This window comes from Pseudophryne corroboree, chromosome 2 (genome assembly GCF_028390025.1).
Source record: "Pseudophryne corroboree isolate aPseCor3 chromosome 2, aPseCor3.hap2, whole genome shotgun sequence".
Taxonomy (NCBI): Eukaryota; Metazoa; Chordata; class Amphibia; order Anura; family Myobatrachidae; genus Pseudophryne; species Pseudophryne corroboree.
This window is the reverse complement of record NC_086445.1, coordinates 854,185,117-854,200,089: the sequence shown is the minus strand read 5'-3', so window position 1 is coordinate 854,200,089 and position 14,973 is coordinate 854,185,117. Positions and strand designations below refer to the sequence as shown.

At 50.2% G+C, this 14,973-nt stretch overlaps 1 protein-coding gene across 3 annotated transcripts in view; it reads left to right on the top strand.

Moving 5' to 3' along the window:
* Positions 1–14,973, top strand: part of CTPS2 (CTP synthase 2) — an 848,459-nt gene that overhangs the window by 525,904 nt on the left and 307,582 nt on the right. The gene's annotated exons all lie outside the window — the stretch shown is intronic.

The following is a 14,973-nucleotide window of genomic DNA, read 5'->3' as shown; positions in this document are numbered from 1 at the left end:
AAGTTGCACCAGTCCATGACTACTAAAAAGTCTGACCTTCGCTCGCCTATGTCCAAGGGGTCCTCTAAGCGAGCGCTTGTCTCCTCACAATCCACTGCTGTCACTGACACCTCGTCGGATGAAGACGGCACTTACACTGACCCCACAGGTTCTGACTCAGATACGGGTGATGGGGAGGGTGGTTTACATGTAAATGTTCCTGATCTCTTGGAGGCCATTAAGTTAATTTTACAGATTACGGATGATCCCAAGCCATCCGTTCCTCCTAAGAAACCAGATAGGTTCAAGCGTCAGAAGGTGAGTAAACAAGTTTTACCTCACTCTGACCACCTAATTGATATACGTCAGGAACCCTGGGAAAACCTGGGTACGAAGTTTGTGCCTCAAAAGAAGATGCTGGCTCGCTATCCCCTCGCGCCGGAGCCGTCTAAGAATTGGGAAACGCCTCCTCCAGTGGACTCACATGTGGCTAGGATGGTGGTTTCCTCAGCTCTACCGGTCACCACCGTCACGTCTCTAAAAGAGCCTACGGATAAACGTGTGGATGGTTGTCTGAAAGCGATTTACACCCTCACGGGTGCTGCACAAAGGCCCACTATTGCAGCTACTTGGGCTGCAGAGGCTATTGAAGCATGGGCCTTGGAGTTAGATGCTGAAATCTCCTCTGACCATGCCAGACAATGCTTGTCATATATTGTCACAGCTTCTCGTTATATTAAAGAGGCGGCTTCTGATGCCGGTATCCTGGCAGCCAAGGCCTCTACTACATCAGTCCTGGCTCGCCGGATATTGTGGCTGAGATCCTGGTCTGTGGATCTGGACTATAGAAAATCCCTGTAGGTACTCCCTTTTAAGGGAGATATTCTGTTTGGGGAGGATTTAAATAAGATTGTGGCTGACTTGGCTACTGCCAAAACTGCCTGTCTGCCAAGTACTGCTCCTTCTGTGTCGAAGGCTAAAGGTACTTCCTTTCGCCCCTTTCGTCTTTCAGGTAAAGCAAAAGGTCAGGCGTACAACAAGCAGGCCTGCACTTCCAAACCTGGTAAGCCTAAGCTCAAAAGAGCCTGGGCGGCCCGTCAGCCAGCTTCCAAGACAGATAAGTCTGCCGCATGATGGGGCGGGCCTCCCTCTGGGGGATCCCAGGGTGGGGGGCAGGCTTCTAGGGTATACCCAGGAATAGTTGAAAACCACTTCAGATGCCTGGGTACGGGAAGTCCTCGCTCGAGGTTACGCCATAGCCTTCAAAAACCGACCCCCTCATCGATTTTGCCAGACAGATGTCCCGTTGGACAAGACAAAGGCAAACACTCTACATTCGGTGGTACAGACCCTCCTGGATACAGGAGTCGTAGTACAGGTGCCTCTTGCGCAGAGGGGCCGGGGGTACTATTCTCCGCTGTTTCTAGTCCCGAAACCGAATGGGTCCTCCCGGCCCATTCTCAACCTCAAGGCATTGAACAGGTTTGTGAAGGTTTCCAAGTTCCGGATGGAAACCCTTCGCTCTATAGTTCTGGCCTTGGAACCTGGGGACTTCATGGTCTCCGTGGATATACAGGATGCTTACCTGCATGTTGTCACAACTGAGGGCCTGAGCTGACGGGAGGCAGCCTCAGTTGTAGGGGCTGAGATGTACCGGAACCTGGGAGGTTGTATCAGACCCCTGGACATGTAAGTAACATGAATAATAACTGCCCGAAGGCGTGACCACGACAACTTGGATAAAAGTCAATGATGTTTATTATGACAACTCCGCAACACAGCAGCAGTAAAAGAAAACGTAAAAGTCAGCAAAGAATAAATACAGTTCCTGGGTACTACAGGATGGCAGGAGCCACAGGGCACTGGTAGTGTGAGATAGTTCTTATAATCTTCTAGATGGAAAGTCCTTACCAGGCCCGACTGTAGCAATGGAGATAACCCAGGATTGTGCCAGCTGGTGTTCCAGGAAAAGCTGGGTTGCTGAAGATAAAACAGCTGCTGTGGATACTGGCTGGAACCAGACTGTTGTTAGCACGGAGTGGATACTGGCTGGAACCAGTTAAATAATAAATGAACTTGGGAGCGATGAAATATGAACTGAAATGTAGAACTTGAGAGCGGAGAAATAATAATACCGGTGGAGAGTGGTAAAGTGTAGAACGGACACCGGCCCTTTAAGAGAAGCTGTACTCTGCTGGAAGCTGAGCTGGAATCAGGTAATGTTGTAGCTGGAAACAGATGAATCCACAATGGATTGGAGAGTCAGGCTACACCGCAGGTGGAATGCTGGTGCGGGTCTCTATGGTGGAAGTCTTGAGACAGGAGCTGGAACCTGGAAGACAATCACAGGAGAGAGACAAACAGGAACTAGGTTTGACAACCAAAGCACTGACAGAATCCAAGATGGCTGCGCCCATGCAGACACTTGGAGGGAAGTTTGGTTTGTAATCCATGTGGTAATGAAAACAGTAATGGCGGCGCCGGCCACCGGAGACAGGAGGCGCCAGGCTGACAGATGCACATCCAACCACGCGGACACAGCGGAGGTCGCGGCTGACGTAATCGCCACTCAGACACTCTGCATGCAGAAGTTCAGGGACGGCGGCGGAGGCCGCGGGAGACGCCATGCCAGGTGTAATATGGCGTTTACTGTGACAGCGTCCCAGAGTGACAGGAGAGGATACAGGAATGTACACATCAGGATAACAGATGGGATCCGGTCCTGGAGCGCTGAGCCAGCCTTAGGAGGCATCTGATGGGTAAGAAATGGCGTCCAGATACCCGGATCGTGACAGCACCCCCCCCCTTTAGGAGTGGCCCCAGGACACTTCTTTGGCTTTTGAGGAAACTTGGAATGGAATCTCCGGACCAAGGCAGAAGCATGGACATCAGAAGCATTGGTCCATGAACGTTCCTCAGGACCATAACCCTTCCAGTCAATAAGATATTGTAGTTGACCGTAACGGTGACGTGAGTCCAGGATCTTGGCCACTTCATACTCAACGCCTCGTTGAGTTTGGACTTTCGGAGTTGGAGGAAGTGAGGAATGAAACCGATTCAAGATCAGCGGTTTCAACAGGGAAACATGGAATGTCCTGGGTATTTTTAAGAAGGGAGGCAACTGGAGTCTGTAAGCAACAGGATTGATGACTTGTTCAATCTTGAAAGGACCGATATAGCGAGGTGCAAACTTCATACTGGGAACTCTTAACCTCAAATTCTTCGTGGATAACCATACCCGATCACCCACCTTGAGAGCAGGAACTGCTCGACGCTTCTTATCCGCAAACTTCTTGTACCTGAACGATGCCTTGAGCAGAGCTGATCGTACGCTCTTCCAGATATTGGCAAACTGATGCAAGGTGATATCCACTGCGGGAACAGAAGTTGCTGGAAGCGGTTGGAACTCAGGGACTTTAGGGTGGAATCCAAAGTTAGTGAAGAATGGTGTTGAAGCAGATGAAGAATGATACTGGTTGTTATGACAGAACTCGGCCCAGGGAAGTAATTGAACCCAGTCATCTTGAGAGGAGGACACATAGATGCGGAGGAAGGCCTCCAAGTCCTGATTCACCCTCTCGGTTTGACCATTGGTCTGAGGATGGTAAGCCGTGGAAAACTTTAGCTTGACTTGGAGGACTTGACATAAACTTCGCCAGAATTTGGCTGTGAATTGAACTCCTCGATCTGAGATAATTTCTTCAGGAAGACCGTGGAGTCGGAAGATCTCTTGTATGAATACTTGAGCCAACTTGGAAGCTGACGGAAGACCGGTGAGAGGAATGAAGTGTGCCATCTTGGTGAACCGGTCAACTACCACCCAGATGGTATTGAACTTGTTGCACATGGGTAAATCTGTAATAAAATCCATCGACAAATGGGTCCAAGGTCGACGGGGAACAGATAGTGGAACCAGTTGCCCCGCAGGCGACTGGCGGGATACCTTATGTTGAGCACACTTTGGGCAAGATGCAATAAACTCCAAGACGTCCTTTTTCAGAGTTGGCCACCAATAGGACCTAGAGATAAACACCAGGGTTTTTTGGATACCTGTATGTCCGGCAAAACGGGAAGCATGGGCCCAATGCATGAGCTTCTTCCTTAGCATCGGTTTCACAAAACTTTTCCCTGATGGGGGCGTAGAGTCCATCCCTACCGTGGAGAATGCCAACGGATTTATAATAGGATGCTTGTCTGAAGACTCTGACTCATTTTCTTGCTCCCATGAGCGGGAAAGGGCATCGGCCTTGCGATTCTGAGAGCCCGGACAGAACTGGAGTTTAAAGTCGAACCTGGAAAAGAAAAGTGCCCATCTGGCCTGACGAGGGTTGAGACATTGTGCGCCTTTCAGATATAAAAGGTTCTTGTGGTCTATAAGTATGGTGATTGAATGAGAAGCTCCCTCCAACAGATACCTCCACTCTTCTAGAGCGAGCTTGATGGCTAGCAACTCCTGGTCGCCAATGGCATAGTTGCGCTCAGCTGGGGAGAACTTCCGGGAGAAGAAACTGCAAGGGTGTAAATGGCCATCTTTAGCCCTCTGAGATAACACCGCTCCTACTCCAACGGAGGAGGCATCCACCTCTAAGATGAAAGGAGAGTCGATGTCAGGCTGTTTCAGAACAGGCGCAGAGATGAACCTTTGTTTTAAAAGATGAAATGCTTGCATGGCTTCTTCAGACCACTTGGACGGGTTAGCACCCTTCTTAGTGAAAGCAGTAATAGGCGCCACAATGGTGGAAAAGTCTCGTATAAACTTTCGGTAATAGTTGGCGAACCCTAAGAACCTCTGGACCCCTTTGAGGGTTAAGGGTACCGGCCAATTTTGGATTGCTTGTAGTTTCTCAGGATCCATCTCTAGTCCGGAACCGGACACAATGTACCCTAGAAACGGAATGGACTTGACTTCAAAGACGCATTTTTCTAATTTGCAATAGAGATGATTGACACGGAGACGGGACAGAACCTCTTTAACCCAAAAACGATGTTCCTCTAAATCGTTGGCAAAAATGAGGATATCGTCTAGATAGACCACGACATGACGGTATAGAATGTCTCTGAAGATCTCATTGACAAAATGCTGGAAGACAGCTGGGGCATTGCTCAATCCGAAGGGCATGACGAGGTACTCATAATGTCCGTCACGGGTGTTAAAGGCGGTCTTCCACTCGTCACCCTCACGGATCCGGATGAGATTGTATGCACCTCTCAAGTCCAGCTTTGTAAAGATGGTAGCTCCGCTAACTCTGTCAAAGAGCTCAGTAATCAGGGGTAAAGGATAACGGTTCTTGATGGTAATGTCGTTCAAACCTCTGTAGTCGATGCACGGCCGCAGACCACCATCTTTCTTTTTTACAAAAAAGAAGCCTGCGCCGGCTGGAGAAGAAGAAGATCGAATGAACCCCTTTGCTAGGTTCTCTTTAATGTATTCCTCCATAGAATGCGTCTCAGGCAGAGACAACGGATAAGTTCGGCCTCGAGGTGGAACCTTCCCTGGAACGAGATCAATCGGGCAGTCCCATTCTCTATGAGGAGGAAGGATATCAGCAGAAGCTTTACTGAACACATCCGTGAAATCTTGATATGGAGGAGGTGGAACATCAGACGACCTGGGGGAGGAAGAACAGACAGGCAATACTTTAAACAAACATGTCTCAGCACAGGAGGAACCCCATGCCAGGATTTGCGTAGTCGTCCAATCAATTGTAGGATTGTGAAGACGGAGCCATGGAAGGCCCAGGACCACAGGATGTGTGGCTCTTGGAATCACTAAAAAAGAAATAAGTTCGGAATGAAGAACTCCCACTCTCAGACGAACTGGTAGAGTCCTTAAAGAAATAACTGCATCAAAAATTTTGCTGCCATCCACGGCAGTTAAAGAAATGGACGAAGGAAGTCTCTCGGTGGGTAGGGACCACCGTTTAACATAGGCTTCGGTAATAAAGTTCCCAGCTGCTCCGGAATCAAGGAGGGCAATGACGTTCCGATAACGTTGAGCAACTTGAAGCGAGACTGGGAGATTACAATCTTAAGGAGATGGAGAGGAGATCATTACTCCTAGCCGGCCCTCTCCTTGGCGAGCTAGGATTTGGAGTTTCCCGGACGTTTGGGACAGGCATTAATGGTGTGAGACGGAGCTGCACAATAGAGACAGAGAGACTCGGAGAGACGTCTTCGGCGCTCAGCAGGAGTTAAACGGGAACGGCCAAGTTGCATGGGCTCATCTTTAGATGGTGACAGTTGACGAGGAGGAGGAGCAGAAGATTTTGGAGCAGATGATCCTCCACGCTCAGTTGCTCTCTCTCTGAAACGTAAATCAACTTTCGTGCAGAGTGAGATTAGCTCATCTAACTTAGAAGGTAAGTCTCTGGTAGCTAACTCATCTTTAATACGCTCAGATAAGCCATGCCAGAATGCAGCATACAGGGCCTCGTCGTTCCATGCCAGTTCGGACGCCAGGATCTGGAACTGTATCAGATATTGTCCTACAGTACGTGACCCCTGGCGTAAACGGAGAATCTCGGATGAAGCTGAGGTTACCCGGCCTGGCTCGTCGAAGATGCGCCTGAATGTTGACACGAAGGCAGTGTAGGAAGATAGCAGGGTGTCGGACCTCTCCCATAACGGTGATGCCCAATCAAGGGCTGAGCCACTGAGAAGAGAAATAATGTAGGCAATTTTTGTACGGTCACTGGGAAAATTGCCAGGTTGTAGCTCAAACTGAATCTCACACTGGTTGAGAAATCCCCTGCAGAATCTTGGAGATCCGTCAAATTTTGTTGGCGTTGGAAGATGAAGACGTGGAGCAGAAATGGGTAAGGTGGGTGGGGTTATAGCTGGAGTCACTGTGGTTGACGCACCAGACGCGCCTGATCCACGGAGAGTTGTCTGAATCCCATCCAGCCGAGTAGAGAGATCCTGGAGACAGCGGATGATGTGGCCCTGTGCAGCCTCCTGATGTTCTAGTCGGGCTGCCAGTTCTTGCATCGGCCTGGCCGCTTGATCCTGGTCTCCGGCTGGATTCATTAGGTCAGTGCTTACTGTCACAACTGAGGGCCTGAGCTGACGGGAGGCAGCCTCAGTTGTAGGGGCTGAGATGTACCGGAACCTGGGAGGTTGTATCAGACCCCTGGACATGTAAGTAACATGAATAATAACTGCCCGAAGGCGTGACCACGACAACTTGGATAAAAGTCAATGATGTTTATTATGACAACTCCGCAACACAGCAGCAGTAAAAGAAAACGTAAAAGTCAGCAAAGAATAAATACAGTTCCTGGGTACTACAGGATGGCAGGAGCCACAGGGCACTGGTAGTGTGAGATAGTTCTTATAATCTTCTAGATGGAAAGTCCTTACCAGGCCCGACTGTAGCAATGGAGATAACCCAGGATTGTGCCAGCTGGTGTTCCAGGAAAAGCTGGGTTGCTGAAGATAAAACAGCTGCTGTGGATACTGGCTGGAACCAGACTGTTGTTAGCACGGAGTGGATACTGGCTGGAACCAGTTAAATAATAAATGAACTTGGGAGCGATGAAATATGAACTGAAATGTAGAACTTGAGAGCGGAGAAATAATAATACCGGTGGAGAGTGGTAAAGTGTAGAAAGGACACCGGCCCTTTAAGAGAAGCTGTACTCTGCTGGAAGCTGAGCTGGAAGCAGGTAATGTTGTAGCTGGAAACAGATGAATCCACAATGGATTGGAGAGTCAGGCTACACCGCAGGTGGAATGCTGGTGCGGGTCTCTATGGTGGAAGTCTTGAGACAGGAGCTGGAACCTGGAAGACAATCACAGGAGAGAGACAAACAGGAACTAGGTTTGACAACCAAAGCACTGACAGAATCCAAGATGGCTGCGCCCATGCAGACACTTGGAGGGAAGTTTGGTTTGTAATCCATGTGGTAATGAAAACAGTAATGGCGGCGCCGGCCACCGGAGACAGGAGGCGCCAGGCTGACAGATGCACATCCAACCACGCGGACACAGCGGAGGTCGCGGCTGACGTAATCGCCACTCAGACACTCTGCATGCAGAAGTTCAGGGACGGCGGCGGAGGCCGCGGGAGACGCCATGCCAGGTGTAATATGGCGTTTACTGTGACAGCGTCCCAGAGTGACAGGAGAGGATACAGGAATGTACACATCAGGATAACAGATGGGATCCGGTCCTGGAGCGCTGAGCCAGCCTTAGGAGGCATCTGATGGGTAAGAAATGGCGTCCAGATACCCGGATCGTGACACATGTTCCTATAGCAGTGTCTCATCAGCAATACCTGAGATTTGCGATTGGCAACTGCCATTACCAGTTTCGGGTGTTACCTTTTGGTTTAACAATGGCTCCGTGAGTCTTTACAAAAGTCATGGCGGTGATGACGGTGGTACTCAAGGGGTCAGGATACTGCCGTATTTGGACGACTTGTTAATCCTGGCAAATTCCCCAGAACTTCTCCTGCGTCATCTAGATGTGACGGTCCAGTTTCTGCAGGCCCACGGGTGGCTCATCAACTGGAAGAAGTCATCCCTGATCCCTGCTCAGAGCATGGTGCATCTGGGAGCACTATTGGACACTCACAACCAGCGGTTGTTCCTTTCTCAGAAGAAAGTCCTGAAACTTCAGGACAGGATTTGTTGCTTCCTATCTCATCCGCAAGTGTCGATACATTCGGCGATGCAGGTGCTGGGCCTCATGGTGTCAGCATTCGACATGGTGGAGTACGCTCAATTTCCAGAGGTTGATTCTAGCCCAATGGGACGGCCTGCCTCACCGGATCAGGTCTCAAATGATCTCATTGACTCCGGAGGTCCGTCTGTCGCTACTCTGGTGGCTCCGGGACCAACAACTGTGCAGGGGCCGTCCGTTCTGGATATCTGACTAGGTTCTGTTGACGACAGATGCCAGTCTAAGAGGTTGGGGTGCGGTGCTGGAGCAGCACTCCCTTCAGGGTCGGTGGACCAAGGAGGAATCCCTCCTCTCGATGCCTTGAACCTAGCCCAGCAATTAATTCAGAACCGTCCTGTTCAAGTACAGTCGGACAACGCCACCACAGTGGCTTACATAAATCATCAAGGCGGCACTCGAAGCCGCCTAGCAATGAAGGAAGTCTCACGGATTCAACAGTGGGCAGAATGCCATCTACCGGCCATATCGGCAATCTTCATTCCGGGAGTCCTGAATTGGGAATCGGACTTTCTCAGTCGTCAGGACGTGCATGCCGGCGAGTGGCGCCTCCATCCAGAAGTGTTTCAACTCCTAGTGGAAAGGTGGGGCCTTCCAGACATAGATCTGATGGCGTCTCGACACAATCACAAGGTTCCGGTCTTCGGAGCAAGGACAAGGGATCCTCAAGCAGAATTCGTGGATGCGCTGGCGGTACCGTGGAGGTTTCGGCTGCCGTACGTGTTCCCTCCGGTGTCACTCCTGCCCAGGGTAATTCGGAAGTTCAAGCAAGAAAAAGGAATTCTGCTTCTCATAGCTCCAGCGTGGCCCAGACGGCACTGGTTCTCAGACCTGCAAGGCCTATCGTCAGAGCTTCCATTTCTACTTCCTCAATGCCCAGACCTCCTCATTCAGGGCCCCTGTGTCTGCCAGGACCTAACCCGGCTGTCTTTGACGGCGTGGCTCTTGAAGCTTCCGTCTTAAGGGCTAAAGGGTTTTCTGAGGCGGTCATTCAAACTATGATGCGGGCCCGGAAACCGGCTTCGGCTCGGATTTACTATAGGGTCTGGCATTCTTACTTTGTTTGGTGCGCTACTGACGATTATGACGCTTCCAAGTTTAGTATAGCCCAGTTGTTGGCTTTTCTTCAGCAGGGCCTGGACTTAGGCCTGCGTCTGGCCTCCCTCAAGGTTCAAATATCTGCCTTGTCGGTGTGGTTTCAGAGAAAAATTGAGACCTTACCTGATGTGCATACCTTTACTCAGGGCGTGTTGCGTATCCAACCTCCCTATGTCCCGCCTGTGGCTCCTTGGGACTTGGTGGTTTTGGAGGCGTTACAAGAGTCTCCGTTTGAACCTCTTGGTTCAGCTGACCTTAAGTGGCTTTCCCTTAAGGTGGTGTTTCTGCTGGCTATTGCTTCAGCTAGAAGAGTGTCGGATTTGGGTGCCTTGTCCTGTAGTTCCCCATATCTGATATTTCACCGTGACCGGGCGGTTCTTAGGACTCGTCCCGGCTATCTACCTAAGGTGGTTTCTTCGTTCCACCTTAATCAGGAGATTGTAGTTCCGGCACTTGTTTCTCCTGATCTGTCTCCCAAAGAGCGGTCTTTGGATGTGGTACGGGCTCTCCGTATCTATGTGAAGAGAACTGCTCCTATTAGGAAATCGGATTCTCTTTTTGTTGTGTTTGGGTTTCACAAACGTGGCTGGCCTGCTCACAAGCAAACTCTGGCCAGATGGATTAGAATGGTGATTGCACATGCTTATGTGAAGGCTGGTCTCACTGCTCCTGATCACATTAAGGCCAATTCTACTCGGTCTGATGGACCTTCTTGGGCGGCCCAACGTGGTGCGACCCTTGAGCAATTGTGCAAGGCGGCTACGTGTTCCTCTGTGAACACGTTCATAAGGTTCTATGCCTTCGATACTGCCGCTTCCCAGGATGCTTCCTTTGGACGCCGGGTTCTTGTGCCCGCTACAGTGCGTCTCCTCCCATAAGAAACTGCTTTAGGACATCCCCATTGTCCATTCCTTGTGGAGCCCAGTGTACCCCGCAGCAGAAAATTAGTTTTATGGTGAGAACTTACCTTTGTTAAAACTCTTTCTGCGAGGTACACTGGGCTCCACAGGGCGCCCACCCTGACGCACTTAGCTTCTTTGGGTTGGTATGGCATTAGCCGCTGACACGTCTCCTGTCGCGAGAATGCGGTGTTGTGGCTACTAACCGTTGTCGTCTCTTTTCCTGCTAATGCATTGGACTGGTTAACTGAAAACTGAGATTCTGTGCAGGGAGGCGGGGTGATATAGGAGGCAGCGCTATGCATTCTTGGAACAGTCAAAGCTTTGAGCCTGTTGGTGCCTCGGATCAAGATCCTACTCTACATCCCATTGTCTATTCCTTATGGAGCCCAGTGTACCTCGCAGATAGAGTTTTAACAAAGGTAAGTTCTTACCATAAAACTCGTTATTTTCAGGGAGACTTGCTGGCAACAGGCTCCCTGCATCGTGGGACTGAGGGGAGAGAAGCAGACCTACTTCTCTGAGTTCAAAGGCTCTGCTTCTTAGGCTACTGGACACCATTAGCTCCAGAGGGTCCGATCACTTGGTGCGCCTAGCTGCTCGTTCCCAGAGCCGCGCAGTCACCCCCCTTGCAGAGCCAGGAGACAGAAGCAGGGTGAGTAAAAGAAGATCAGAAGAGTTCAGTGACGGCAGTAGATGGCTTTTGAGGTACTGCGCTGCATGCCATGCTCTCACATACAGAACGGCACTGCAGGGCTGCGGGGGGCAGCATAAATCCTCAAAAATACGACTGGCAGAAGTGTATAAAGTGCCTGGGCACTAATTACAGACCCCCGCCAGTATAAATATGCAAGATTAAGCGGGACTGCAGTGCGCCATTAAGGGGGCGTGGCTTAGCCATCACAGCTCTACCCAGCGCCATTTTCTCTTCACAGAAGCTGCAGAGACGCTGAGCCTGGCCTCCCACACTGCTGTACAAGTAACAGGGTGCAAAATGGGGGGTGGACAAGAGATTTGGTGCAAATTATTTGATAGTAAAAGCGCTAACAAGTCTAGGCAGTAGTTTACTCGCTTCAGAACCGGGATAGGCGCTGGGTTGTGAGCTGGCAGTACTCCCTCTGTTTCTCTAACAGGCTTTGTTGTGGGTTTGTCTCCTATAGCCCCAGTGTGGTTGTGGGTGTTGGTACGTGTGTGTCAACATGTCTGAAGCTGAGTGCTCTTCCCAGGAGGAGGCTGGAGTGGGGACAAAAAAGGCTGTGGAAGTGACCGTGTCAGTACCGCCGACGGCTGATTGGGTAAATATGTTGAGTGTTTTGAATACAAATGTGGCTCGGTTGACTAAGAGATTAGATAAATCTGAGTCTAAGAACCAGACATGGAGGAAATCCATGGAAGATGCATTGTCACAAGCTCAGACCCCTTCGGAGTCACAGAAACGTGCATTTACCCAGATAACAGATACGGATACCGACACGGACTCTGATTCCAGTGTCGACTATAGTGATGCCAGATTGAATCCTATACTGGCTAAGAGCATTCAGTACATGATTGTGGCAATAAAAGAAGTGTTGCATATAACGGAAGGCCCTGCTGTTCCGGATACTAGGGTCTGTATGTATAAAGGAAAGAAATCTGAGGTAACGTTTCCTCCCTCTCATGAACTGAACGCTCTTTTTGAAAAGGCTTGGGAAAATCCTGACAAGAAGGTACAGGTTCCCAAAAGAATTCCAGTGGCATATCCGTTTCCTTTTGGGGACAGGGAAAAGTGGGAGTCAACCCCCACGGTGGACAAAGCTCTATCGCGTCTATCCAAAAAGGTGGCGCTTCCGTCTCCTGACACGGCAGCCCTAAAAGATCCTGCGGATCGTAAGCAGGAAAATACACTAAAATCCATTTATGTCACTACGGGTTCACTACTCAGACCTGCCGTTGCTTCGGCATGGGTGAGTAGCGCTATTGAAAAGTGGGAATATAACTTGTCATCTGAGATAGATACCCTAGACAGGGATAGCGTGCTTTTGACTCTGGGTCATATCAGGGACGCTGCAGCATATTTAAAAGAAGCTGTAAGGGATATTGGCCTTTTGGGATCAAGGGCCAATGCCTTGGCGGCCTCAGCTAGGAGAGCATTGTGGATTCATCAATGGAATGCTGATGCTGACTCTAAGAAGGCGATGGAGTCTTTACAGTTTAACGGTAGTGACCTGGTATCTACGGCTACCGTGGGTACGTTGTCATTTCTCTTATGTCCTAGAGGATGCTAGGGACTCCAAAAGGACCATGGGGTATAGACGGGATCCGCAGGAGCTTGGGCACACTTAAAAGACTTAATCTGGGTGTGAACTGGCTCTTCCCTCTATGCCCCTCCTCCAGACCTCAGTTAGACTTTGTGCCCAGGAGTGACTGGATGCACACTAGGGGAGCTCTCCTGAGTTTCTCTAGAAGAGACTTTATGTTAGGTTTTTTATTTTCAGGGAGACCTGCTGGCTACAGGCTCCCTGCAGCGTGGGAGTGAGGGGAGATGAGCAGACCTACTTCTTCTTAGTTAAGGGCTCTGCTTCTCGGCTACTGGACACCATTAGCTCCAGAGGGTTCGATCATTTGGTGCGCCTAGCTGCTTGTTCCCGGAGCCGCGCCGTCGCGCCGTCACCCCCTCACAGAAGCCAGAAGAAAGAAGTCGGGTGAGTATGAGAAGATCAGAAGACTTCAGGGCGGCAGAAGACTTCAGTAACGGAAGGTACAGCACAGCGGTAACGCTGTGCTCCATGCTCCCACACACATCACCAACGGTATTTACTCGGTGCAGGGCGCTGGGGGGGGGGGGCTCCCTGGGCAGCATGTTGCTCGAGTTTTGGGGCTGGCAGAGAGCTTTTCGGCACCGTTTCCAGAAACCCCCGCCGGCATTTTTCATTTTTAAATTTTGCGGGCCGAAGCGCGCCGGGAAGGGGGCGGAGCTTCGTCCCGCGGCTCACAGGCACCATCTTCTCCTGCAACACGCGGCTGAAGGGAGACGCTGCCGGGACCTCCACATTCCTCAGACAAGTAACGGGGAGATATTCAGAAGGGGGGGGTGGGGGCGCAGTGTGGTGCTTATTATCATTACAAAGCAGCGCTGGGTACATATATCTTTTCTTGGGATATATGGGCGCTGGGGTGTGAGCTGGCATACTCCCTCTGTGTCCTCTATCTGGGCTTTATTGTGGGCCTGTGACCTAGCTGGGACGTTCTGTGTGTTGTTGTGTGTCGGTACTACGTGTCGGCATGTCTGAGGTGGAATGTTATTCACCAGAGGAAGTTATTGGGGGAGCGGATGCGGGGCTAGATTTGGCACTGTCGACGCAGCCGACACCTGATTTACTCACATTGCTCAATACTATAAATTCGAATGTTGCTTCTTTATCAAAGAGGTTAGATAAGTCTGAGTCACAGACGCAGGTGTGGAAAAAGTCCATGGAAGAGGCTTTGTCTCAGGTTCAGACCCCATCCGGGTCACAAAAGCGGCCATTTACTCAGGTGGTAGATACTGATACCGACACGGACTCTGATTCCGATGTCGATTTCACTGAGGCTGCTTTACATCCACGGTTAGTTAAGAGTATTCAGTACATGATTGTGGCTATAAAAGATGTTTTACACATTTCTGATGAACCTACGGTACAGGAAACAAGGATTTGCTTGTTCAAGGGAAAAAAACCTGAGGTGAAGTTTCCCCCCTCTCATGAAATGAATACTCTTTGTGAAAAGGCTTGGGAGTCGCCAGATAAGAGGTGGCAGATTCCCAAGAGAATTTACATGGCGTATCCTTTCCCCTCTGATGACAGGGAAAAATGGGAGGCGTCTCCAAATGTTGACAAAGCTCTATCTCGTTTGTCTAAGAAAGTGGCACTTCCGTCCCCTGACACGGCAGCTCTCAAGGATCCGGCGGATCGCAAGCTGGAGACGTCTTTGAAGTCCATTTTCGCTAATTCGGGTGCATTGCTCAGACCTGCTGTGGCGTCAGTATGGGTGAGTAGTGCTATTGCTAAATGGGCTGAGAATTTAGCTAATGATATGGATACCCTTGATAAAGATAATGTCCTTTTGACTCTCGGTTATATCAAGGACGCTGCAGATTACCTGAAGGATGCGGCGAGGGACGTCTGTCTCTTGGGTTCAAGAACCAATGCCATGTCGATATCAACCAGGAGGGCGTTGTGGATCCATCAACCCTTCAAAGGTACTGTCTTGTTTGGGGATGGCTTGGCTGACCTGGTCTAGACCGCGACTGCGGGTAAGTCCTCTTTTCTTCCTTATGTTCCCACACAACAGAAAAAGGCAC